Below are 25938 nucleotides of genomic sequence, written 5' to 3' on the forward strand. Positions count from 1 at the left end.
AGCAGGTGCCCCGTGCGCTGCTAGCTGTGCGTGCCAGCACCCGCACGCAATTTTTTGGCTAGGGTGCCTAGCAACCCTAGCCCTATGGCTTGGATGCTAGGCACTCGGCCTTGGGGGCTTGTTATTTTGCGGTTTTAAGTAAAAAGAGGCTAGTCCTCAGTTTTTCACATACTTGCAAAAATATTTTTTGACAAAATTTTGATTGATCAGCTTAATTAATTTTAATTGGATTAATTTTAATTAAGTTGAATGTGGAATTTAGTGGGAGCTTCATTAATCGTTTTGAGCTTTATTAAGCCTTGTTTGTGCTTTTGTTATTGCGTTAGTTCACATAATTGGATAAACAACTTGACTAGTTTTAATTAGGCGTGTTAATCGGATTAACCACCTAAGTTAGTAACTAGTATGCGCTCGTTTTGATACAATGTTTTATATTGTTTGAATTATTTGTAAAAAGCATGGGCCATTTGAAGGAATTATGTCTTCGATAAGTGATGAGTGTCATTTATGGCACTCATATGGTAGCATTTTAGGACGTTTTTCCTCTATTTTGTAGCTTTTCTCTTTAAATAATACCTTAGTTTCGTTCATTTATTATTTAGTTTCTTCGTTTCCTTTATTTTGTGATTTCTTGCATTTTAAGGGTATTTTCGTCCTTTCTACTTTACTCGCTCTACTCTCTTTTATTGTAGGCTTTGCTCGGGGCTCGGGATCTACTTTGGAAGGTTCCCCAAGTCTTTTGGATGCTCGGGATAAGGCCTCATCTCATTTGGTTGGCTAGAGTGCAAGATAAGAAGCAAGCTCCTACTCTTGGCTTTAGCGCTCTCGTGCATCACCGTCATCGCATGCCTTGGTCATGAACACGCAAAAATGGAGTTTTTTTGGGCTGCCCTTCTCGTGAGCATCACATGAGAGCGTCGACTATAGGGATGCATGAGCGCGTTGGGATCGGAGCATAGCACAAAGGGGCCACGAGCTGCAGCAGGGGTCGTGCGCGCAGACCCCTCTGTGCGTGCGCACGGGGCTGCTGTGCGTGCGCACCATGCCCCTTCGTTCCCCTTTGTTTCTCTTGCTATATATATACCTTTGACTTTCCCTTTTAGGGGGTGACGTTAATTCTCTAGTACAAAGAGAGATTTCCAGATTTAGTAGAGAGAAAGTAGAGAGAGAAACACTTGAACACTTGATTTGTACTTCAATTACTTCATTCAAGCTTGGATTTCTTCCTTTATCAATGATAATTAGTGAGATTTTCTTCCTTTAATTCTTCTCTATTGCTTGATTTGCTTGATTCATATATGATTGTTTGATTGTTGATCTTTTGGTTTAAAAGTTTGATTGATTTGAATTTCTACTTGATTTAGTTTAAAATGATGATAATTGTGATTCATTTAGTTTCGTTCTTCGATCTTAATATGCTTAGAGAGTAGACTACTTGCTAGGGAAATGGTGAAGCTTGCATGAGTCATGATTATTGCTAGTTGATGAAGGTTGATTAATTTGAATGTTGTGATTAAATTGGTTGATAGAATTGTGCATGTGATTGGATTGATAAGGAGTGATCAACCTTGATGTTCAAGCTAGATTGCATTGTAATTTCTAATGACATGAACCCTTGATTTAGAAATTGCTTTAATCGATTGAATTCGATTTGTGATTCTTCTTACTAGTCATCCATAGTGAACCCTAGTTTGACTTCTAGAAGATAGCCTATTTGAATCCTCTTGATTGCAATTGCTATTTTCCTTTACAATATTTGAATTGATTGAACTTTCCTCAATTGGCATGATTATCATAATTGTTTGTGGATCCTAAATCCCTAGCGTTTTTAAATATCGATTTTACCTTGTTTACTCAATAGTTTGATTTCACTCTCCCTCACTCCTTTCGAAATAGCTTAGCGAAAGTCTATAGCATCTAACCCTCCATTCCTAGTGGTTCGACCTTTTAGCTTCCCATTATACTAGTATTTTGGTTAGTTGATTGATTACAAATATTGTTTGACCATAGGGAAGATTAGTCAAGACAACGACCTAGTTTTCCCCATGTCAATAAGTGCAATTACTAGATATATCAAGGATCACTATTATGGAGATAATAAGTTCGTTCTTTTGGGTCGTCATTGTTTGTTGCTAGATATGATAAATGATCTTTGGGCTAGTCAAATAGTCCAAAGCCCAATAGAATGGATCCTATAAGGTCACACACAAGGGTATTGGGTTAAACAAGTAAGAGGCCCGTTAATGGACCTCATGAGATCATGACAAACCATAAGGAGTGTTGGGCTAGAGTAGTTTGATTAGGATTAGGAGTTTGGGCTTGACATGGACTCTTATTTAGAGATATAATCTATAAATAAGATTCATGAATTAGATTGACATAACATTTGACAAGTCAGTTAATTGTAACTCAAGCAACCAAGTCCCAAAACCCTAATTTCTCTCTCTCTCTCTCACGGCCTTCTCTCTCCTCCCCCTCGTCCGTACGGCCGGCCACCCTAGGTGGCGCGTGTGGTGGTTCGTGGTTAGTTCGTGTTTCTCTCTTCTCCGTAGAAGGTTGATTGAAGGGTTCAATCACAAATAACTAGCATTAGTGGAGGTTTAATCTGTGCCCGTGGACCAAGTAGAGGAATCACGCTTGGGGTTCTTTATCTCCTTTTGTTCTTGCTCGATCACACGTGGAATCACGCTTCAAAGGTATAATTACTTATTCTTTATGTGTTATGCATTGATCTTGGTGTTTAGATGCTTATGAATATGATTCATGCAATTCCGCTTAGCGCATCTATTTTCCTACAGTGGTATCAGTTAGCCCTTTGCATATACGCATATTGAATTTTAATTCTTTGATTGTCCACAATTTTAATTCAATTAAGAGGGAGAATAATTTAATTATGGGTCAATTATTATTTTAAATGTGATTTAACATATGGAATGATTAAAAGTTGTTTAATTTGTTCAAAATTAGCCCTTAAAAGGACCGAATTTTTGCCCCCTTTGGTTCGAAAATTTTGAAACCCCATACCCTAATTTTTCTAAAATTTCGAAACCATAACCCTTAAATTTTGATTTTGTGTTTTGGTTTTGAATAATTTTGATTGTTATGTGGTTCATGAATTTAATTTATTTGATTTTATGTATAAATTATGAATTTTGCATGATCAAATTATTTAATTTAAGAGTTAAATTGAATTGGGAATTAATTTCATGATGAACCCTAATTTTAAGATTGAATATGATTTGATTTTAAAATTAATTGGACAAATTTAATTTATTTTACAAAGGGTTGTTTTATTTAAATTAAATTTTTCAAAAAAAAAAATTAATTTGAGGCTGTTTTGGGCGGCAGCCGCGGCTGGGGGGCGCAGCCACGGTGGCTGCCTCCAGTGATGGTCCAAGAGGGAGGGTGGGGGCGGGCAGCAGGTCAGGGCAGGAGGGGCAGCAACCCCGGTCAGCAATAGCAGCAACAACAGCGCCGCAACAGTTGCGTGCCACTGCTGCTGCTGTGCAGCGTACACCGTCACGGTGTACGGCCACCGTGGCTGGCTTCGGCTGGCCACACCACGGTGGCTGGCGCATATTTCAAAAAAAAAAAAATTAAAATTCAAATTTAAAAATCAGATTTTTATTTTGAAAAGATAATTGTCAAAATTAAAGTTGTTATTTTTTATAAGTTTGAAAGATATTTTTTGAGCAAAAGATTCTGTATGGATAATAATTGATTAAATAATGAGATTATCCCATAATTATTTTTGGATATAATTGATTTAAAATTATGTGATTGGCTATGCAATTAGGATAGAATCTCCTAAATTAGTTAGGATAATCATGGAGAATATATATGATTTATCTTCCAAGATTAAAATAAGATTTGATTCTATCTCATACCTAAATTAGAATATATGATATTTTATGATTGGTCATGAATAATATATGATATTATCTAATTGCAGTAATTTAATTAAAATATGAGATATTTAGGAGCCATGTTTCCTTAATTATGAACATTCGATATTGTGGTTTAGGAAAGCATGATGAGTGATTTATTATATAGCACTTTATAATATATGATGTTATTTATTGCTATATATAGACTAGTATGGCCCATAGATTCTAAATACGATCTGCGCATCGTGACGTATTTCTGTAATCTAAATACAGTCTGCGTACCGTTAAGTATTTTTGTAATTTATTTTATTTTATTTAAGTAGTAGGTATAATAGAATAATATTACAGGTTGCAGTTAATCCATGAAGCCAATGAAGTGAAGGCCCAAAGGAGCAAGATGGATGAGATCCATGAAGGTTCAAGTGGGAGTTTTGCTTTATTAGTTTTCTTAGGATTAAGGGGCCATACTATGTCATGTTTTATTTATGCATTAGTAATTTATGCATATTAGATTTTATTGATGCTTGTGATGATGCGCTAGAGTTCACTAAATAATTACAAACATAATGAATCTAGGTCCCAGTAATATTGAGGTTGCTTTTCCAATTAAAATCCCAATAAACCTTCGATCATTATGATAGGTCATGCCAAAGCTGGGTGTCATTTTTATCTTGGGAAATGTTGGGGTAAATCAAGTTTTACAATTTTAGTTGGTTATACTCAACAAGGTTACCTAAAGCGTTTAGAACCTTGAAGCAAAGGGTAATAATTAAACATGTGATGGTTAATTATTCAACCAAGAGTTACAAGAGTTGTAATCAGTAAAGAGTTTACTCACCTTGAAAATGTAATGGTTGATGGTAGGGTCAAAGTCCGGTCAATTATTGCACAAATAAAGGGTCTTGGAATCACTTAAATTCAATTGGGATCATTTAATATTGAATAAAGTGTCTTTTAAAGTTACCTTTTAATTCGCTTATGGTACTTTAAATTTTATTAAACATAATTATTGAACTTTGTCTCGTTTTGATTTTGTTTGTAGATGAATAGCTTTAATGACAACACTAATTTGCCAACCAAACTGAAAACAAGGCTTAATCTCATAAATTTCAAGGAATGGGAAGATGAGCTAAGAAATGTTCTTAAGAGCCACAAGCTCGAAGCTCGATTTTTATTCCCATTGAAAGCAGATTCACAGTGGGTCTAACTCCTGATAGGCATGCGAAAGATGTTTCGGATGCAGAGAAAATCAGGAATCTCATATTGGCATCTATTCCAACTTGTTGGAAAAGAAGGTTCAAGGATTATGAGTTGACCTACCTGCGAGAATGTCTACGTGCCATCTGTAGATGTGGCATTGGGGCATTGGGAAGTGGAGGCATCGATGACCAAAATGTCAAGGAAGTCATTAATTCGATTCCTCAAATATATTACTCCTGGACTGACAGTGTAAGGTTTGAGACTTACAAGATACATTGCAACATAATGGCTAAGAAACTCATACCTGGTCAGTCAGTTAGGACCCATGTTAAGGAACTAATTAAGTTACTCAATTGGATGGATATCCTAGGGAGACCGTTTGACGATGACTCTGCTCATGATACTATTCTGTTTTCACTCCATGCTGGATTTGATCTTGTCAAGCTAATTCATGATGATGAAGGCTCCACAGTGACACTTGTCGATCTATTGATCAACCACACAAAGGAGTACTTGAAGAAGGAGGGAAGCCAATGCTTCTATTGCGGTAGGTGGTCTTGCCACTTACCAGAATGTCCTCACAACATGCCGTTTAAAACGGAAGGTAAGGAGTTACCTAGTATATTTGTTGTTGAAATCAATCTTACCTCTTCTTCCAATTGGGTATTCGATACCGGTTGTGGTGCTCACATTGTTAATAACATGCAGGGCCTAAGAGAGAGTAAGAAGTTAGCTAAAGGGGAAGTCACACTTCGAGTAGGAAATGGAGCAAAAGTTGCTGCAGTTGCTATTGGAAACTATCACTTGAGACTTCCGTCTGGTCTTATTTTGGTGCTTAATAACTGTTATTATGTCCCAACAATTACCAAGAACATTAATTCAGTTCCAGTTTTAGATACTGGAGATTTTTCTTTTGAAATAAGAGACAAAAGTTGTTTTATTTCTAAAGGAAATATGTTATATGCTAACGCAAAATTGATTAATGGTTTGTACGTCTTAGGTTATACAACCCATGTTTACAACATTGATCAGAAAAAGCGCAAAACAGATGAATCAAACCAAACCTATCTATGGCATTGTAGGTTAGGTCATATAAACCAATCGCACTTCCAGAAATTACAAAAGGATGGACTCCTAACTTCATTTGATTATGAATCATTTGAAAATTGTGAGTCATGCTTGTTAGGTAAGATGACCAGATCACTTTTTACAAGAAAGGGTGAAAGAGCTAGTGACCTTTTGGGCCTCATACATACAGATGTGTGTGGACTAATGAGTTCAAAAGCTATAGGTGGTTTTAACTACTTTATTACTTTTACTGATGATTTAAGTAGATATGGCTATATCTATTTAATGAAGCACAAGTCGGAATCCTTTGAAAGGTTCAAGGAATTCCAAAAAGAAGTAGAAAACCAGCTTGGGAAGACAATTAAAGCACTGTGATCCGATCGTGGTGGTGAATATTTGACTCAAGAGTTTGATGATAATTTGAGGGATTGTGGAATACTTTCACAATTAACTCCTCCAGGAACGCCACAGTTAAATGGTGTGTTAGAAAGGAGGAATCGAACTTTGCTTGACATGGTTCGATCCATGATGAGCTTTACTGATTTGCACATATCGTTCTGGGGATATGCATTAGAAACAGCTGCGAACATACTAAACAGAAGCCCGTCCAAAGCATTTGAGAAGACACCATATGAGTTATGGACTGGAAAAGTTCCAAAGTTGTCTTATCTCAAGATTTGGGGATGTGAAGTCTATGTAAAACGTTTACAAGGCGACAAACTAGGCCCTAAATCAGACAAGTGTATCTTCGTGGGTTATCCTAAGGAGACAAGAGGGTATTACTTCTACAATCGCGAAGATAACAAAGTGTTTGTTGCTCGCGATGGTGTCTTTCTAGAAAGAGAATTTCTTTCTAAAAAGTCAAGTGGGAGTAAAGTAGTTCTCGAAGAAATTCGAGACGAGCAACAAATGGATGTGGATAACACCACATTAGAGGCGAGGGCGCATGAGTCAGATAATTTGACAAATCATGTGTCGGAGCAAGCTAATTCGACTAGCGAGACTCCTATCGTCCCACTTGAATCTAATTCTTGCGAAAATCTTCAAAGTGATGGAGAGAATATTTCTACTGTTGCTCCTACCCTACGTAGGTCTAGCAGAATCAGAGACAAACAGTTTGTTAATGTTATGCTAACTGAAAGTTCTGAAATCTTCTTATTGGAGAATGAAGAACCTACAACCTACAAGCAAGCTTTGGCGAGCCCCGACTCAGAGAAGTGGCTTGAGGCCATGAAGTCCGAAATGGATCGATGTCTGAAAATGTTGTGTGGGCCTTGGTAGACTTGCCTAATGGAGTAAAACCTATTGGTAGCAAGTGGGTCTACAAGATCAAGACAGACAAAGATGGAAATGCCTACATCTATAAAGCAAGACTGGTTGCAAAAGGGTACAGACAGATTCATGGTATTGACTATGATGAAACCTTTTCCCCAGTAACAATGCTTAAGTCCATTCGGATTCTTCTAGCGATTGCTGCATTTTTCGATTATGAAATTTGGCAGATGGATGTCAAAACCGCCTTCTTGAATGGGTTCTTGACGGAGGATGTGTACATGACACAACCTGAGGGTTTTGAAGATCTAGAAAATCCTGGAAAAGTATGCAAATTTCAGAAATCCATTTATGGATTGAAGCAAGCATCAAGGAGTTGGAACCTTCGTTTCGATGAGGCGATCAAAAAGTTTGGTTTTCTCAAGAGCGAAGAAGAACCTTGTGTATACAAGAAGTCTAGTGGGAGCAGCATAGTTTTCTTAGTCTTGTATGTAGATGACATACTGCTCATGGGGAATGACATACCAATGCTTGAGTCAGTCAAGGAATGGTTGAAGAGTTGTTTCTCCATGAAAGACTTGGGTGAAGCCGAGTACATTTTGGGAATCAAGATCCATCGAGACAGATCTCGAAGGATGATTGGATTAAGTCAAGAGACTTATATTGATAAGGTTCTTGACAGATTTGAGATGAAAGACTCCAAGAGAGGATTTCTCCCCATGTCTCATGGTATTACGCTCAGTAAATCTCAGTGCCCTCAAAAGCCGGAAGAGATGAGACGTATGTCTAGTATACCTTATGCTTCTGCAGTAGGGTTTATTATGTATGCCATGATATGTACAAGGTCGGATGTTTCATATGCTCTTAGCATGTGCAGCAGATTTCAGGCAAATCAAGGTGAAGCACACTGGACAGCTGCCAAGAACATCCTTAAGTACTTGAGAAGGACTAAAGGAATGTTTCTACTATATGGTGGCGAGGATGAGTTGGTTGTCAAGGGCTATACGGATGCGAGTTTCCAAACAGACATAGATGACTTCAAATCCCAGTCAGGGTACATTTTCTGACTGAATGGAGGAGCAGTGAGCTGGAAGAGTTCGAAGCAAAGCACTGTCGTAGACTCTACGACAGAATCAGAGTATTTGGCTGCAGTTGAAGCAGCTAAAGAAGCAGTTTGGATAAAGAAGTTCCTCACAGAGCTGGACATCGTACCAAGTGCTCAAGAAGGAATTGTGTTGTATTGTGACAACAATGGCACCATTGCTCAATCAAAGGAGCCAAGGTCACACTTCAAATCCAAACATGTTGAGAGGAAGTATCACCTCATACCAGAGATCGTTGGCAGAGGAGATGTCAAGATGAGCAAAGTTCATACGGATGAGAACATCGCTGATCCGCTTACTAAACCCCTTCCATTGCCTAAGCATGAGACTCATACTAGAGCAACTGGATTGAAGCTGATGATGTAATTTAAGTTGTATTTGTTTTTGAGAAAAACTTAATACATAAGTAATACATTCATTTGCAGAATTATGTTTAAATCAAAAATTTATTATTTCTCTTATTTAATTATGGTTTTGATATTAAATAAAGTGTCCAAAATAATTATGGATTGATGGGCTCATTAGGTTGATGACCTGGTGAATGAAACCCCACAGGTGAACTAAATTCATATACTATTTAAGTTCCTAGTTCAAGATCATTAAAGTGGACATAAATGATTTCAATAAATGGACTAGCATGTAAGATTGATTAGATAGCGCAGTTTCATGGGCTATAGGGGCATGGTGATGCTCGGTCAATCACATGGATATGCATGAATGATGCATGATCAAATTATAGACCTACTTTGAAGTTCAAGTATAGAGCTTCCGGATATATTAGTGGATTCCTTTGACATGAGTGGAACATTGATTCCATTCAATGATTGATTTAACTGTGGTACATTCAAACGTCTGCCCGTAACTGGAGATTATAAAGGATGTTTCCTGGTTATTTCAAAAGTTGAGTGGGAGCTTTGGTTGCCACAAGATTGGATTGAGTCTACCTATTTAATTAGGAATGTGTCTTGGCCCCTTGAAGAGGGAGAATTCAGAAAATGCATGGCCGTGCTCAAATGGATTACATAGTAATCATTTGTTTTGAAATTCTAACTCAGATTTCAAGAAAAGATTTGTAGATTAATATGATCACGACATGAGATGCAATCATATTATCAAATCGACACATATTGACTTAAGGAATTTGAATATTGCGCACTTGTCTCAGACAAGTGGGAGATTGAAAGAATTATGTCTTCGATAAGTGCAATTACTAGATATATCAAGGATCACTATTATGGAGATAATAAGTTCGTTCTTTTGGGTCGTCATTGTCTGTTGCTAGATATGATAAATGATCTTTGGGCTAGTCAAATAGTCCAAAGCCCAATAGAATGGATCCTATAAGGTCACACACAAGGGTATTGGGTTAAACAAGTAAGAGGCCCGTTAATGGACCTCATGAGATCATGACAAACCATAAGGAGTGTTGGGCTAGAGTAGTTTGATTAGGATTAGGAGTTTGGGCTTGACATGGACTCTTATTTAGAGATATAATCTATAAATAAGATTCATGAATTAGATTGACATAACATTTGACAAGTCAGTTAATTGTAACTCAAGCAACCAAGTCCCAAAACCCTAATTCCTCTCTCTCTCTCTCACGGCCTTCTCTCTCCTCCCCCTCGTCCGTACGGCCGGCCACCCTAGGTGGCGCGTGTGGTGGTTCGTGGTTAGTTCGTGTTTCTCTCTTCTCCGTAGAAGGTTGATTGAAGGGTTCAATCACAAATAACTAGCATTAGTGGAGGTTTAATCTGTGCCCGTGGACCAAGTAGAGGAATCACGCTTGGGGTTCTTTATCTCCTTTTGTTCTTGCTCGATCACACGTGGAATCACGCTTCAAAGGTATAATTACTTATTCTTTATGTGTTATGCATTGATCTTGGTGTTTAGATGCTTATGAATATGATTCATGCAATTCCGCTTAGCGTATCTGTTTTCCTACACCATTCACTTTATAAGTGAAGGGATGAATGGAATATTGTAGATGTTCTAATGCAGGTTTTACAAAATGGCAACTAGTATGGCCCGACTAGGATAGTAAATACGGACTGCATTCCGTTTTGTATTTTTGTAAATCTAAATACGGACTGCGTGCCGTTAAATATTTTTGTACTTAAATTATTTAGATTAGTCCTAGTTTTTCTAGTAGTTGCATAATTGGTGGTGATGTCTCAAAGACAGTGTTTCTAAGAAGACGAAGCCAAGAAGATGCAATGAAGGCCTTTGAAGATTGGATGCTTCAAGTTTCAAGGGGCTCATGCTAGTTTGCCAATGCATCTTTATTTATGCCTTATATATTTTGCTTATATATACTTGCGACATTAGATGCATATTTAGGTTTTCGAATGTTGAATGATTAATTTAGTTCACTTAAATCAACCAACATAGAAACCCTAAGTCCCAAAGAATATTGAGTTAAAATGTCATTCTAAAATGACACTTACGGAACTAATGAGAATAGTAATGGGATATGCCAAAGCAAGGCATTACTACTTTCCTAGGGAAGTAAGGTATGTTGGTGGGTTTGCTAAAGCAAGGCATCATATACACGTTAGTTTTGGTTAAACTCAACAATATCAGTAAGGAGTCCTTAGATGTCGTGGCAAAGGAGATAACCGTCAAGGAAGCATTGGATGCGACGATTAATCGAACCAAGAATAGCTTAGAGCTATTAGCAATTAGATTGCTTACCTTAAAATATTAAGTGTTAAGACAAGCCAAAGCATGCTTAATCACTTATTGATTTTTGGGATCTTGGAATCGTTTTATTCTCGCGTAATTGGGACAAATTTATAAATGTGTGAATAGAACGTTAATAAGTTAATTGAAATAGCTATTTTTCATGTATTTCAAAACTTATTGGGTCATCTTGATAAATGGTTATACTTTGCACATATATTTTTAGAATTCTAAATCGAATTATAATGTTTCCAACGATTGATAAAAGGAAATCTTTGAGGATGGTTATCGAAGAAAGAAAAGGCATTTCTAAAATACAACTTCTCATAAATGACTTTTATGGCTAAGTCCGAAAGGATGGTTGGACATCATAATTCAAAATACTAGGTAGTTTTGATAAACATGAAGTGTTGAGTTGAAAACTCAAATTGTCAATAGTTGACAACCAACATTTCTTTTCGCTTTATACACTAATGAGTAGGACTCATTGATGTAGTAATTCAAGTACGAATTAAAGGAAAAGATTGAACTTTGTTTCATAGCGCATTAGATGCTTAATTATGCCTAACAAAGTATAAAAGTCAAAACACTTAAAGAAGAGGTTCTCAAAGTTATGAGATGATGTATGATAAGAAATATAGGAAACAAGGAACAAAGAAAAGGAATTCAAGATTCCAATTCTACCTAAGAGTTCATGTTATCGTAGTTAAACTTAGCAACTTATCTTCACAAGTATTAGATACTGCTTGAGTGTTCCACTTTGAAGTGACCTCAAACCATTGAAGTTAAGCTAAGTTATTGACTTACGAGCTTGGCATGAAACAAGTGTTGCTACATCAGTTGTAAGGTAATCTGCTTTGTTTTAAAGACCTTTTAAAGCTAAGGCTGGAACAAATAATGGTTATTGTGTTCCATAATCAGCAAACGTTTTGTTTACACACGGAAAGACTCACATTCAAAGTAAAAGAACAATAGTTGTTGGTTTTATTTGAATGGAATGGTTGTTTAAGCCATGAGTCATGAATGCTTGATTATAAACAAACATTTCCCTAACATAAACTCACAAGGTTCAAGTCCTGGACATGATTTGTGTTCCATCTATCTTTAGCAATGTCACATCAACAAGAACATACTCAAAGCTCTATTAAATAGACTCTTGAAAGTTGATCGATTCGGAATCGTTCTAAGGCGAGGAAGTCTTACTTGTTGAAACCGACAAAGAAAGGAGCTGTGGTGTTTGGTATAGACAATTGACTCCGAAAACTAAAGAGGATTCCATTACTTCAACGTTATCACAAGAATTTGAAGAATATGGCTATATTCATCAAATGTGAATAAACTTGATCTTGAGTAGCTCAAAAGTTCGGTGAAGTATAGAATCGACTTGGCAAGATATCAAAACATCTAGATTAGATCGAGCGATGTTTGCTTGAGCCAAGAGTGATCATCTCAAGGTTATGAAATTGGAATTTCATAATCAGCTCCATAAAGAATATAGTATATCTTGACAGAGACCTCGAAACCATTTGGAAATGACTCGAACGATGATGAATCACATCCCCTCCTATAACGTTCTTAGAGATATGCACAAATGACTAATGTTACACTAAACAAAATTGTCAAAGCTAAGAAAAGACACCATATTCAGTTATGGACATAAATAAATTCTAGCATCTTTTCAAGTAATGTTTAGGGCTCTTAGCCTCAGTGGGAGCTCATTGGCTCAGTGGGAGCTAAGAGGCTCAATAAGGGCTAAGGTAGCTCAACTAGGAGCTAACTGTTTGTTTCACAACGAACTTTTACCCAAATACAATATACAAGTCTCTTTGTAAGCATTCAAGTGAGACTAGGGGCAATACTTCCACAACCAAAATTGAGAACATAGTACTTGTTGCTCTAAGTGGTGTCTTTTTGGAAAGTAACACATTTCCAAATCGACAAGTGGGAGGAAAATGAACTCGATGACCATCGAGACGAGCAACAAACTAGAACTGAGAATCTCGGAAGACTTTAGAAAGGCTTCATGAGAATCATTGATCAAGAATAGTCAAGGACTTTACAAGTGCCTTAAAAGAGAATTCATTACTCACAAAAACTTTAGAAGTGTTGGAGTAAGATCAATATAATCAAAGGGCTTTAGAAGAGCCTTGAAACTCAATGTTTGATGCAATTACCCCATATAGGTACAGAATTCACCAAATTCTTGGATTAAATCCTATATATTTCTATGAAGTTAGAAATAAACTTAAGACTTACAAGCATATTATTTACTATTGGATAGTAAGGGAATAGTATCTTATAAGATAGCTACGACAAATCCAGATTCCGAAAAGGTTAGAGGCCATAAAATCCAAACTAGACTCTATGTTTGAAAATCAAGTTTGGAACTTGATCAATTTGCTTGAAGGGTAAATACCCATCGATTGCAAATAAGTTTTCAAGGAGAAAACTAACAAATATGGAAATGTATATGAATACGTAGCTAGATTAGTTGAAAAGGTGATAATTAGATTCACAGAGATAGAATTAATAAAACCTATTCACTAATCGGAATGCTTAAGTCTTTTCGTGATCATTCTAGCAAAAATTGCGCATATGAAATGTGGCAAAATAGATATCAAAGCCGCCTTTCTAAAATGGAATTTTAGAAGAGACTATGGATATAGTCTAAGGGTTTTGATTAATCTAGATAATGCTAGATATGAAAGCAAGCTCAAAAAATCCATTGGTGGATTGAGAGAAGCATTGCATGTAGGAATTGGAATGGGTTTTCTCATAAAGTTAAAATAAGGTTTGGCTTATTGAGAAACATGGAAATTCTTTTAGATAAGAAGTTTAGTGGGAGCAAAAGTCAAATTTTGTAAGGTCCAATAAGAAGTTTACAAACTCTATTGTAAAAAGACTATCAAATGCTAAATGTGTAGATTTGAAAGTATTTTTCAATAATGGACCAAAGTAAGGTGATACTTAGTACATAGTGGGAATTAAGATCTATCGTACAGACTTAATGAAATGTTTAAACGAGTAAAGGAATTTACCGTGTTAAACATGAAGGACTTGAAGTGGCTTTCAACCCATATGTATAAGACTAAGTAGTTGTTTGAATTAAGTATAAGCTAGGAAAATACTAAGTCAAACAAGAAAGACTCTAGTAGAGACTTTCAACCGTATCATATAGCAAACAGTTTAGCAAGACTCAGTGAAACTGGATGAGCTAAAATTCACATGAATGGGATAAATTGCGAATAGTCCTGCAATTGAATCCATCATGTATGCTACGATATGGAATCGTCACATGACTTGCATGCTTAGAGCATGAGAAGTATAAAATACCAATCGACTTGAATCTCAGCAATGAATCGTTAAATTATGATCAAGAACATCCAATGTACTTGGTTAAGTAAAAGGATTAGTTCTTGATACATGGAAACAAATATAATTTGAGTATTGATGTAGCGAGCACAACCTTAACAAGGATTAGATCCTTAACGAGGAAGCCATTTATAAGCACGAGCTTAGATGCGTTGTGGATTGAGAATGGCAACATGGACTTATGTCCATGTGTATTGTGCGGAAATTTAAGGTAAATTCCATAATCGTAAATGATCCCAAATCATTGTGAACTGGTTGGAGTAAAATCCAAGCATAGCATCATTAGAAAATCTACTGAAATTTATGTTGAGAACATTGTTGCCTTAAAGGCAATAAAAGGGATGTTGTTCAATGGATAGTTCGTTGTTGAACTTTGATGATTATAGGTTGTCAAGTTGAAGGTCTCAAATAATGAAAATGAGTGGGAACCATCACTTGGGCAATAAATCCTAGATCACATGTAATCCATAACACACTCAAATTTTATCATCTTATTATGAAAGTGTTCGATAATGAAGATGCTAAGATTTGCAAAGTAATGATAACTAAACCTATGCAATAAGTGAACCACAACATTCACAATTGCATAAAAGAAATCAAGCATATTAGATATGGGTGTGATTTCTATAAATGTTTTGTAAAGAGTATTAATCGTAAAACATTTGGGGAAAACCATTTATCATAAGATGAAACGTTGAAAAGTTTCATAGTGGAATAAAATTTTTACTCATAATTCCACAAACTATTTAATTGAGGTTTCAAATTAAATAATGAGTCCATTCGATTTGACGATATTCAAAATAGGGTATCAAGACACCTATTAAGTGAACATTGAATATCATATCGAAACTATCCCTAATCGAGGTCATATGAAAGTTGGACGACTAATGACCACGCGAGATTAGTGTGTTGTATGATTTATAGCACCGTTTCTTGTGCTACAAGGACATGAATGTCATAAATCATTTGCACAGGTATTAGTTTGGAACTATGCTCGATCGACCTATGAGAATAATTTAAGAGATTTAACAATCGTCATATGTATATTACTCATTATAGCTATCGGAACCTCTTTCCTCAACCATGAGTATTGTAAGTTCTCTTGTTTGAGTACTAGTCCGCTTTGATGTTGTCAAACCTCTGCCGTACAAGGGGATTATAAAGGCAACACTTGGGCGGCTAGGGCCTCTTAGTAAGGGAAGCTGACAATGCAAGACTGGGAATGTCCCCCTATTAACAGTAGGGAACATGTCTTTGTTGTTTACAAGGCCTCTCGAAGAGCGAGACTGTGAAAATGCATGGTCGTGCTCAAATAGATTTTAGAAATCATTTGCTTATTGACAGTCGAACTCGAAAATCGAGAAACACTTCTGGACGTAATAAGGATGACGAAGAATCTTACCTTATAGTTCATGAAGAGACATTAAGTGACATAGGAAACAGGCTATACACAAACAGTACACTTGTCCGGAAGGAAAAGTGGGAGATTGAAAGGAATGGTGTCCTTCGAACAAGTGTATTATTCCGATAGAGTGTTCGAAATTAATTAGGAAAGCTAATTATTCAGTGAGGTCAAGTAATCGGAATGCCTAGCCGGAGGCCGCTTTCGATCAGTAATATTAATGTGTATTTGATATTACAGCTTGCTCTTGACTGAACCCTTCGTGTCACACCCAATTGTGTAACCGAACCATGGCGACGAATTAATCCAGAGGATTAAATAAGTCGATAGAGATTTTACGAACTAAGACGTCGGATTCCGAGCTTAGAGCGTCAAAGCCGAGCGTCGAACGTCGAGTCGAATTTAGGAATCGACGAGACGAGAAATTAGTCAAACAACAAGTTAACGCTAAGTCGTAGCCTCGCATTGGCCTAGCCATGCGGTGGCTAGGCTAACCAAGGCCACCAGCCGCAAGGCATGGCTGTGCCGCAAGCCTAGCCTGCATGTGCGTGCTAGACCTGCTGGCCGAGCATGCTTGCGAGCCGGTGTGCCAATCCGCTCGTACACAAGCACCCGCACACATCAATGCATGGCTGGGCTGGTAGGCCTTGCCGCAAGCAAGCAGCAGCCTGCCAGCGCGCAAGGGCCTGGCTAGCGATAGTAGCGCTCAGCAGCACACAGCGGCCCGCATTGATGCGTGGCCTACTGATCTGGGGCTGCTGTGCATGGGCCAACTAGCAGGCCCAGCCAAGGCACAAGGCGCCAGCAAGGCAGCCTTGGTGGCCAAGGCAGCCTGCCAGCTGGCGCTACCTTAGTGGAGCCGGTTTGTTAGAAGGGTTTGCCTTGGGGAGCAAGGGAGGTGTGGTCCTCCCTTGTGGTCCTCACCTACTTCCTTTCTCTCCTTGTGACACTTGTTGTTTGATGATTGAATTGTTGTTTAATTTAATTTAAAATTATATTAATTCATTCATTTTCACATTTCACCAACTCTCCCACATGGAAAGTTGATGGAAACTCTTGGGAGCATTTCCCTATAAATACCCACCTTGGGTAATGGGAATACTCACTTGAGTAGAACTCAAAAGGAATCTCCTAAAGAGTGAGAAAGCCTTAAGTTCGTAAAACTCTAGTAATTTTGGTCTAGCCCCGAGGGTGTGAGACTTTGGAGGTCTTGCATTTGCGGGGATTGAAGTTTACCAAGTCCGAGCTCGAGTTACGAGCGAAGCACGCGTCAAGGGTGAGCTTCTTTCTCTCTCTTCTCTTTATGTGTTTATGTTTTCCTTAATTGCATGCTATTTTGTTGTGTTGTAATTATTATGCATGCGATCCATTTTGCGGGTTTTGTTTCTGCGCGGTGTCGGACACCGCACTATAGCCTGCTACACTCACAGCAAAGTATGCTTTAGCATCTTCAATATCATGTCCTTGGAGTGTTCCATGGTACCACCATTCGAGGTAGCTTAAAGAGACCACATTACATGACTTTCTAGGGCTCAACTTCCACATAAGGGTACTCAAGGGAATCACTAGCCCAGACATAAACACATAAAGAGAACATTGAATATTGGCCTTGACTCCCAAGGCATGTTACAAGTGCTGATCAATGGAACGGTAAGAGATTGGCATAAACCAAATTGCCTGGCTATCATTTAAGGATTATAAACCTCAAAACCAAAATGTTCTGGTTCACCTGCAGGCAAGTCCCTAGCAGCTAGAATAGAAAACCAAAATGGAGAATCTCTTTCAAAAAGGCTTGCCATCCCAACCTTTGTAAGCCAGTCTGGAGTTGCATCAAACACCCAAAGGTTATCCTTATATGGGTTGTCTTTGCGGCTCATAATATGTCAGTTCACTAGCAAAGGATCTAACTACATCAGACAGCGCATGAGTAGTTCAGGTCAGGAAATCCTCTTAAGAAACTCAAATATGAACATCAACTCAATCTTCTTAAATAATCACTCTCATTGGTTTAAAAAAACCCAATAAACCCAACAATTTTAATTAATAATAACTTCAAAAATCCAACACCTTTAAAACTCTTTGATATCACCCAATGGTTCAAAGATTTAATCTGCAGTATGCAATAAACAGCAAAATTGTAAAATTAATCAATGGAGATAAAATGGGTGCGATTTTAAGTTCCAATTCATTTCTCTCTCCTAATTAAACCCTAAAATTTAAGAAATCCTTGCTCCCCCTTCCCCACTCTCCTCCTCCCCCACTATCCTCCTCCCCCTCAACCTCCCTTGTACTTATTTATATAAAATTTATCATACGGAGGGAATTCAGCGAATTAAGAAGCTAATCCAATATGATAGAGTAGAAATGAAACCTATAGTTCTTATGAATATAGATACAACAATTCGAGGTATCAACGAGCACACAACTGAAATATCTAGGCATTTTCAGAATATCAAAAAACAATTTTAGAGACTAACAAATTGAGTATTCAATTTAAAAATACAGAGTTACTCCTAAGAAATTGGAATCTAACATTACATGCATCATATATAGAAACTATCATAATTTGAAAAGATATTTATAGTACTTTTTACATCCATTTGAGAGAGCTAACAAAACATAATAATCTTTTCGATCTTCCAATAATCTGTTATCGATATTCAGATAATCCTACCAACAACTAATTAACAAAAACCTAACACGACCAACATAAAAAGAGCATCATAAACCTAAAAACTAAACACTTAGCTGACAAGACCTACCAATTAACAAGAAAAAAGAAAGCCAATTTATCTTTCACATCATTAACAATATACAAATATATTTTAATGGAGTATGGTGTAATACAATGATACTGGCAAAAACGACTCTACTACAGCAGTAAGCCAAAAACAATATCTCAAATTACCTGCAAAAGTTCACTGGTGCTTAAGGCACATGCTGGCAAATGATCATTCTTTAAGATCCAAAGTTGAGCACCAATTTCGCTACGAATGGTTTGAATTATCTAACCACCTTTACCAATAATACATCCAATCTGATCAAAAGGGACAAGCAGCTGGGCAATAACATGTTGATTGGCTTCAGGCATCCTCAGCAATCACTCTATCATGCACTCTAAAGAAGGGTGCATCCTGGGCTGGACAGACCTGACAATCCATTTCATCAAAGGCATTTGCACTATAGATCGTCACGACTCGCTCATCACATCCTGGCACAGTCTCTCCAATTCTGAACTCCAATTTATTGTCCAATGACCTATAAAGCAAAAGGGTAACAACGTTCAATTGATATATCTCATGAAAATGTACCCCAACCATAATGTAATAACTCAAAATGCAACTAAACCACAATAGAACCACTTAAAACTTTGAAATTTCAAAGAATGACCATACTCATCTTTTAAATTGAGCTTATGCCAAGACAACATTTAGTGTTATACAATACAAAGCTCTTTTCATTGTGTCTCATTGCGGCTATTATTCATGTAGAGACAGAAGAAGCAGCAAAGATAAATAAGTTCACATCGCCTGGTAACTTATTGAGAATGATTTTGCAGCCATTTTTATTTGGTTTACAACAAACATTCCCTTAATATTTTTTTGGCTCTCAATTATATTCGAACAAAGTAGGTTTGCTAATATGTTTCTGCATCAACCATATCACAATAAAATAATAAAAACAGACTATAAAAAATAAGAGTAACAAAATAGATTACAATCAAAATAGACTATTTTATGTTTTTGTATCACCTATATCACAGTCCAAGCATTAATAGAGAGAGTAATTTCATAAAATTTCATACTTTGTAAACAAGAGTCACATGTAAACAAAACCAAAAGCAAAAAATTTATTCAAAGCCATTCATTTTACCATCAGCTATATCACAATTTCAACCAAGACAGTAGCATGACTTTAAATACCTCCTAAATTTACCAACTGAAATTAGACCTTATATCACCCCTACAATGCACATTAATAGGGTACTCTAGATCAAAAGAATTCTTATACTATCTAGTTTATTGCTAGGAATTAGCATGAACTTAGACAAGGAAATCTGTAATGGCAGCAATTCGAGTAAGGTTGAGGATAGTTCGTATTGAATTGATCAAGGCAATCAATCAATACACCTTTCTTTTGAGAGGAAAGGAGCTCTCCCACTAAGCAAATTCTTAACAATATTCTATTCTTTTCTTGATGATTATTACAGCAAAGGCTACTCACTTAAATACAATTAGTTTTCCCTCACATCCCACTAACAGAAAAGATTCCCCATAATAAACTTTTCTAACAGAACTTGACACCTCAGCCCCTGACTCATCAATTGAATTTGCTGCCCTTGCCATGCTTCCTCCTTGCATAAGTGACACTACTGCAGATCTCGGTGCATTCCTTGCAATACCCGCCGCCCAAACTTTCACCTTGTCCTTAAGGTGGATTATAATCCGCACCCAATTCTCATCCTCGACAACAATGACTGCTAAACTGATTATTGAATTAGGCCAAAACTGAGAACGGCAGTAGTGATCTCTAAAAATTGATGAAGGATAAGCGTGGCTTTTAAGGGTTGTAGAGTTGGGCCATGTTAAAAGTGGAGTGGTGAGTTGAAAGGTTGGAAAATGATGATTGACAGATTGGGCAATGAATGTTAGAGATGGAAAATTGGGCCTTAGGTCAGTAGGTCCATATTCCAATATTTGTGTCTTCCCTTTGTAAGGAAAAAAGGCTTTTTAGGTAAGCAGGCCCAATACATCTCATTAGCCCACTGTTTTGATTTGGGTTGGTCTGCAATCTGCTAGCTTTTATTTGTTTTAGTAGCACGTGACCTAGATGATTGAATTCACTTGCAATTGCTTCAAGTGATATTACTAGAATACCCTTACTAGCATATTCCATTTCTGTCTTCTTCTCCAAGCCAACAAGAGACCCGAAGCTTCTCTCATACTCCTCTCTTTCTAGACTAATCTAGAAACCACCAAGCAGCAACCATTTAATTTTTTTACCACCAATTCCGCCGCCCATAAAGGGTCCTGTACGGCTACTGACCAAGCCTCCGTCGCCAGCAAACATGTTTTGTCCTCTTCCGACCAAAACACTAGAACAGCCACCACATAAACCACCACTCCAGACAACCAATAGTGGCGGAAAATTGATTTCCCCAGCAAATCCAACTCGACCAAACCTCCAGGTTACTCCCTCAAAATCGTTGTGAACTCAACCAGCAAGCCCACAATATCCACCACACAGCTCGCCGACAATTTCACCTTGACCTCCACCTGTAAACCCATCACCAAAATCACCAAGCCTTTCCCCATTTTTGAGTTCTCTTACAAAACCCTAAACTCTACAACCAATCTCACCGTCAAATTTTTCAAAGCCACCACGTTCCTTACCAGCACCTCCGCGAAATCTTCCACCAGATTCGCCAGCGAAGCCACCTCGACCTCCACCGGTAAATCCACCTGCATAATCACCACATCTTCCACCCACCCATGGTGGTGAAAAGTCGTATCTACCGTCAGTAACTTTGTAACCTCTGCCAACAAAGCCATGCCAACCCCTACCAATGGTTATGAACCAATCGAAGCCACCATTAGGACCACCGTGTGAGCCTCTGCCTCCAAAGTAAATGAGAGTGCAACTGCCAATTCTACTTTTCATATCTTCCAGCTTCACCTCCTTCGTTTTCTCCAGCCCGAATGAAGCTGCCACCACGTGAGGGTTGAACATGCCTCCCTCACTTATGGAATGGTAGCTGACTGTAACTCTTCGACGGCTTGGTTGTGCTATACACTTCCTTCAGCAATTCTGCTTGATTCTCTTCTTTCTCAAGCTCCTCTTTAATTTCCTTCAACTCCAATTTCATGGAAGAGAAAATTGGGGAAAAAGCATTATCGATGATTTTCTCCAGATCTCTTTGTAGGTTAACAACAATTCTCTTCGTGGCCTCCTCCATCCTTTCGGAGAATTTCTTTGATATCTCCTTCATTTTATGCTCAAGTGATTGTGACAAAATAGGAGCCCCGGCGACCTCCAATTTTTTTTTTCTGCTAAAAACAGAATTTCAGTGGCTTAATCTACCAGGACAGAACTGCTCTGATACCAATTTGCTAGGAATTAGCATGAACTCAGGCAAGGAAATCTGTAATGGCAGCAATTCGAGTAAGGTTGAGGAAATCTGTAATGGCAGCAATTCGAGTAAGGCAACAATACACCTTTCTTTTGAGAGGAAAGGAGCTCTCCCACTAAGCAAATGCTTAATAATATTCTTTTCTTGATGATTATTACAGCAAAGGCTACTCACTTAAATACTATTAGTTTTCCCTCTCATCCCACTAATAGAAAATATTCCCCATGACAAACTTTTCTAACAGAGCTAAGCTCAGCTCAGCTCATAAACAATTCATTTCAGCTCTATTCAGTTCAGTTCAATTCATTTTAGTTCAGTTCAGCCCCAATTAGTTCAGTTCAGTTCAGTTCAGTTGTTTTCAGTAAATCGGAACAGGCCCTAAGTGACACTACTGCAGGTCTCGGTGCATTCCTTGCATGTATCTCGAAAACACATGGCGACCAATACTAAGAATTGGAGGAATAAAGCTAAGTTTAAATGATTTAACTAAATAAAATTTTGTAGCACTACCATCACAAATCTATCACCCTTTAAAATATGAGAAGTAAAACATAAGCCAAAATTAAGAAGTGACTAAAAAATCAAGTAAACACTGCTCCCCTAAATAACTATCCAATCTAATAGCTAACTCACTTAAACTCCACGTATGAATTGTGCTCTTATACTTTTGATACCCGAAACTTCACTACGTCTCACCCGCTCAGTTGGACATAAGCCAATCGACGTATATGACTACATAAAAATATTAATCAGAAACCAAACTTACCTCAAGAATGGTGGACTTCTCCTCTACCACAACTTTACATCTGAAACAATAGAATAACAAAGCAGACAATATACATATCAAACACAAATTTTTCAAGTTATTTCATTTTAGACTTGCATAAAATAATTAGTAGATCAGAGAGGATAATTAGTCCATAGCAAAAATCCAAATTTAATTTTTTTATAATTAAAGAAAAAAATAAATAATACTAAAAAAAGACTACCACCTCCCCCCACTCCAGCCAATTACCCTCCCCCTCTTCCACGCCGGCCCACCCGACCCGACCTCCATCCCCATTTGATTCCCCCACCCCATCCCCACTCGATTCCCCCACCCCATCCCCCCTTCCCTGAACAACCCCATACCTGCACAACTTCTCTCTCCTTTTCTCCCTCTAAAATCAAACTTTGTAGCTCACTTTCCATAATTCTTTCATTCACTTGTTCTTCAGCAAAATTCATTTGTCCAATATATGGATGTTACAAAAAGCATTTCCTCTTTCTTAATTTTCAATTTCGTCACATTTTCCCCTTTTCTTTTGATTAAATGGTTGAAATTACGATTAATATGACAGTTAACTACTAAAACCCATTGCAATAAATTGTCTCAATCTAAAGAGGCCTCAAAAGAGTTACGAGTATATAGGTAGTGAAATTGCCATTTATATAATATCACAGGCAAGGTGTATAGATATCAAAAGAAACTCTGAATAAACAGAGAAGTACCCCATCTTTTATTGTAAAAATCTAAGGAACCCCATGAAAATACCTTAGCACTGGAGCAATCCTCATTGCTAGACCCATAAGTTCTGATGTACATAGAAATGGCCTTCTCCATCATGCTTAAATCGCACCAAATGCTTAGCTCTGCTCCTGTTTAGCAACTCTAAAAAAAAGCATAAAATATAAAATCGTGAAGAATTGAATCAATTAAAAGCATCAACTTAAAAAAAAATAAAAAATAAAAATCAAAGAATTAAAAAATAAATTTGACAAAAATAGGCTCATATGAAGTACATTTGGAGAATGAAACCAATCATACGAGGGAGAAACACCAACTTTTTGTCAAATATAATTTTCTATTCATTAATTAAAACCAACCACTTAATATACACGAGGGTGATCGATCAACTATTCGTGAAAGGACTATATTGTAAGCAACCTAGACCAGTCATAATTCTCATAAAGGCTTCTAATTTCAACAAAATCAAACAATGAAATATCTAAATATAGCACCCGAAGCAGTAAAACTCAACTTAACATGTTTAAAATCAATAGAGATAACTATTATCAAGACAGCAAGCCAAAACAACACACATGCATTTGGTTACCTTCTTGTAATCTTTAAAATCAACTAAGAACTCCAAACCTAACTTCTCATTCTTCGTTTAAATTCAAATAGAAGAAAGCACATACATTTTTTTTATTGTTTAAAGAATAAGCACAAGTTTTGCTTCAAATGACAATTAGTTAAAGCTTCACCATGACTTTAAGTCTAACTATTGAGAATTTAAGAATAATTTACTATGCAATAAATTAAAAAATAAATAAATAACAAACCTCATACGCCTCAGTCTATCCATAGCAGTCTGTTCATCATACCTTTAGCAAAAACAAAAGCTGAAAATCAGACAAACAATCACACAATAACCTCATCCAAAACCCAAAATTTTTTATCAAAGTAGCAAATTCAACCAAAAAGTGTAAAAAAATTACAAACAATAAAAATCGAAAAATATTCAGAAAACCTAGAAATTAACAAATCAGTACAAACGTTATTTTGGTAAATTAGGAGAGAGCAAAGAGAGTCAGAATGCGCTAGAGGAACTTCATCAACATCAAGCATTTCAGAAAGCTCTCAATTACAGTCTCCTTGTCCAAAATGGATGACTTCACTATCCAAATCCACCCCAAAAACAAACCTAATATTGCAGAAATTATAACCTACGGATAACAAATTGAGGAAAACGATTACAAGGTTCTTGATCAAGGAGGTCGACAAGAAGCTCTAAGATCATCACTTCCTTCCTCCCTCATTAACCCCCCCCCCCCCCCCCAAACCCACCATTCTTCGGGTTTTGAAGCCTAAAAACGGAGAGTGAGATTGAATGAGTTGGGAGATAGAATGGTTGCAAGTACTTGAGAGTTGTGGTTGTGAGGGAAGTCAAGAAAAGGAAGGAAATGAGGGGGAAAAAAATAGGGCAAAATTGGATGTTGATAGTGAAATCATTGATTTGGGAAAAAGATGTACAATTGAAAACAAAATGAGAGGAAGAATCAAGGAGAAAAATTCTCATTTAACACAAATACCGATAAGCAAAATTAAGTTCAAATTAGTAGAACTCTATCAAATCTGGAGTAATGCACAAAGGTAAGAACTTGAATATAATTTGGAATCTAATTATAGGAGAAAAAGAGAGATACTAGGGGATTTATCAACAACGAAGAAATTAAAGATAGCAGAAGCAAAGGAGCCGAAACTTCTATGCAGCATTTGTGTGCGATCTTCCTCCTCGAAGAAGCTTTACCATCTCAGCAATGCCGCAATTAATACGTAATGAGTAATGACAGATGAATTAACGACAAACCCTAGATCGTAAAATTAATTAATTCAATATTCCAACATAGAACCCTAAATTGACTACACTGACAAGTAAATTAACCAAAAACGATTTTGTAAAGTTAATATTCGATGATTGTTTTAAAAACATCATACCTCATGAGCCGGTTAGAAGGAGGGAAGAAAGCTCACAAGCCGCTTCAATGGAGAAAAGGAAGCTCACAAGCCGCTTCGATGAAGGAATTCGATCAAGATCCATCAAAATTCTACTCTAAAATGCTAAAGGAGGAAGAATGGATGAGAAGAGAGAGAAAGTGATGAAGGATGGAAACTGGAGAGATAGAAACGGAAGACAGATGAAAAGAACAGGAGTCAACTAAACCAGATCAAATTGCAAAGAAACAAATTTAATAAAAGCAAGGGCATTATCGGCAGAGCACTGCTGATAAACTACAGTAAAGTTCCTTATTTTTAATTAAGGACCTTAGATTAAATGCTCA

General features: G+C 37.1%; 1 long non-coding RNA gene across 6 annotated transcripts in view; it reads right to left on the bottom strand.

Moving 5' to 3' along the window:
- Positions 1 to 25853, bottom strand: part of LOC145597945 (uncharacterized) — a 90569-nt gene extending 64716 nt beyond the window's left edge. Inside the window, exons 1-5 of one of the 6 annotated variants that reach the window (XR_014103462.1) lie at positions 25595 to 25823; positions 24439 to 24480; positions 23648 to 23764; positions 22880 to 22919; positions 18749 to 19241 (exon numbers count right to left, since the gene is read on the bottom strand). This is a non-coding gene — a long non-coding RNA (uncharacterized LOC145597945). Of the gene's footprint in view, positions 1 to 18748; positions 19242 to 19829; positions 22920 to 23647; positions 23765 to 24438; positions 24481 to 25594 lie in introns of those variants that run through there. The other 5 variants (XR_014103461.1, XR_014103460.1, XR_014103464.1 and 2 more) reach the window with 5 other exon arrangements.
- Between the last annotated feature and the right edge of the window lie 85 nt (positions 25854 to 25938).

Source organism: Chenopodium album, chromosome 20, assembly GCF_948465745.1.
Source record: "Chenopodium album chromosome 20, dcCheAlbu1.1, whole genome shotgun sequence".
Taxonomy (NCBI): Eukaryota; Viridiplantae; Streptophyta; class Magnoliopsida; order Caryophyllales; family Amaranthaceae; genus Chenopodium; species Chenopodium album.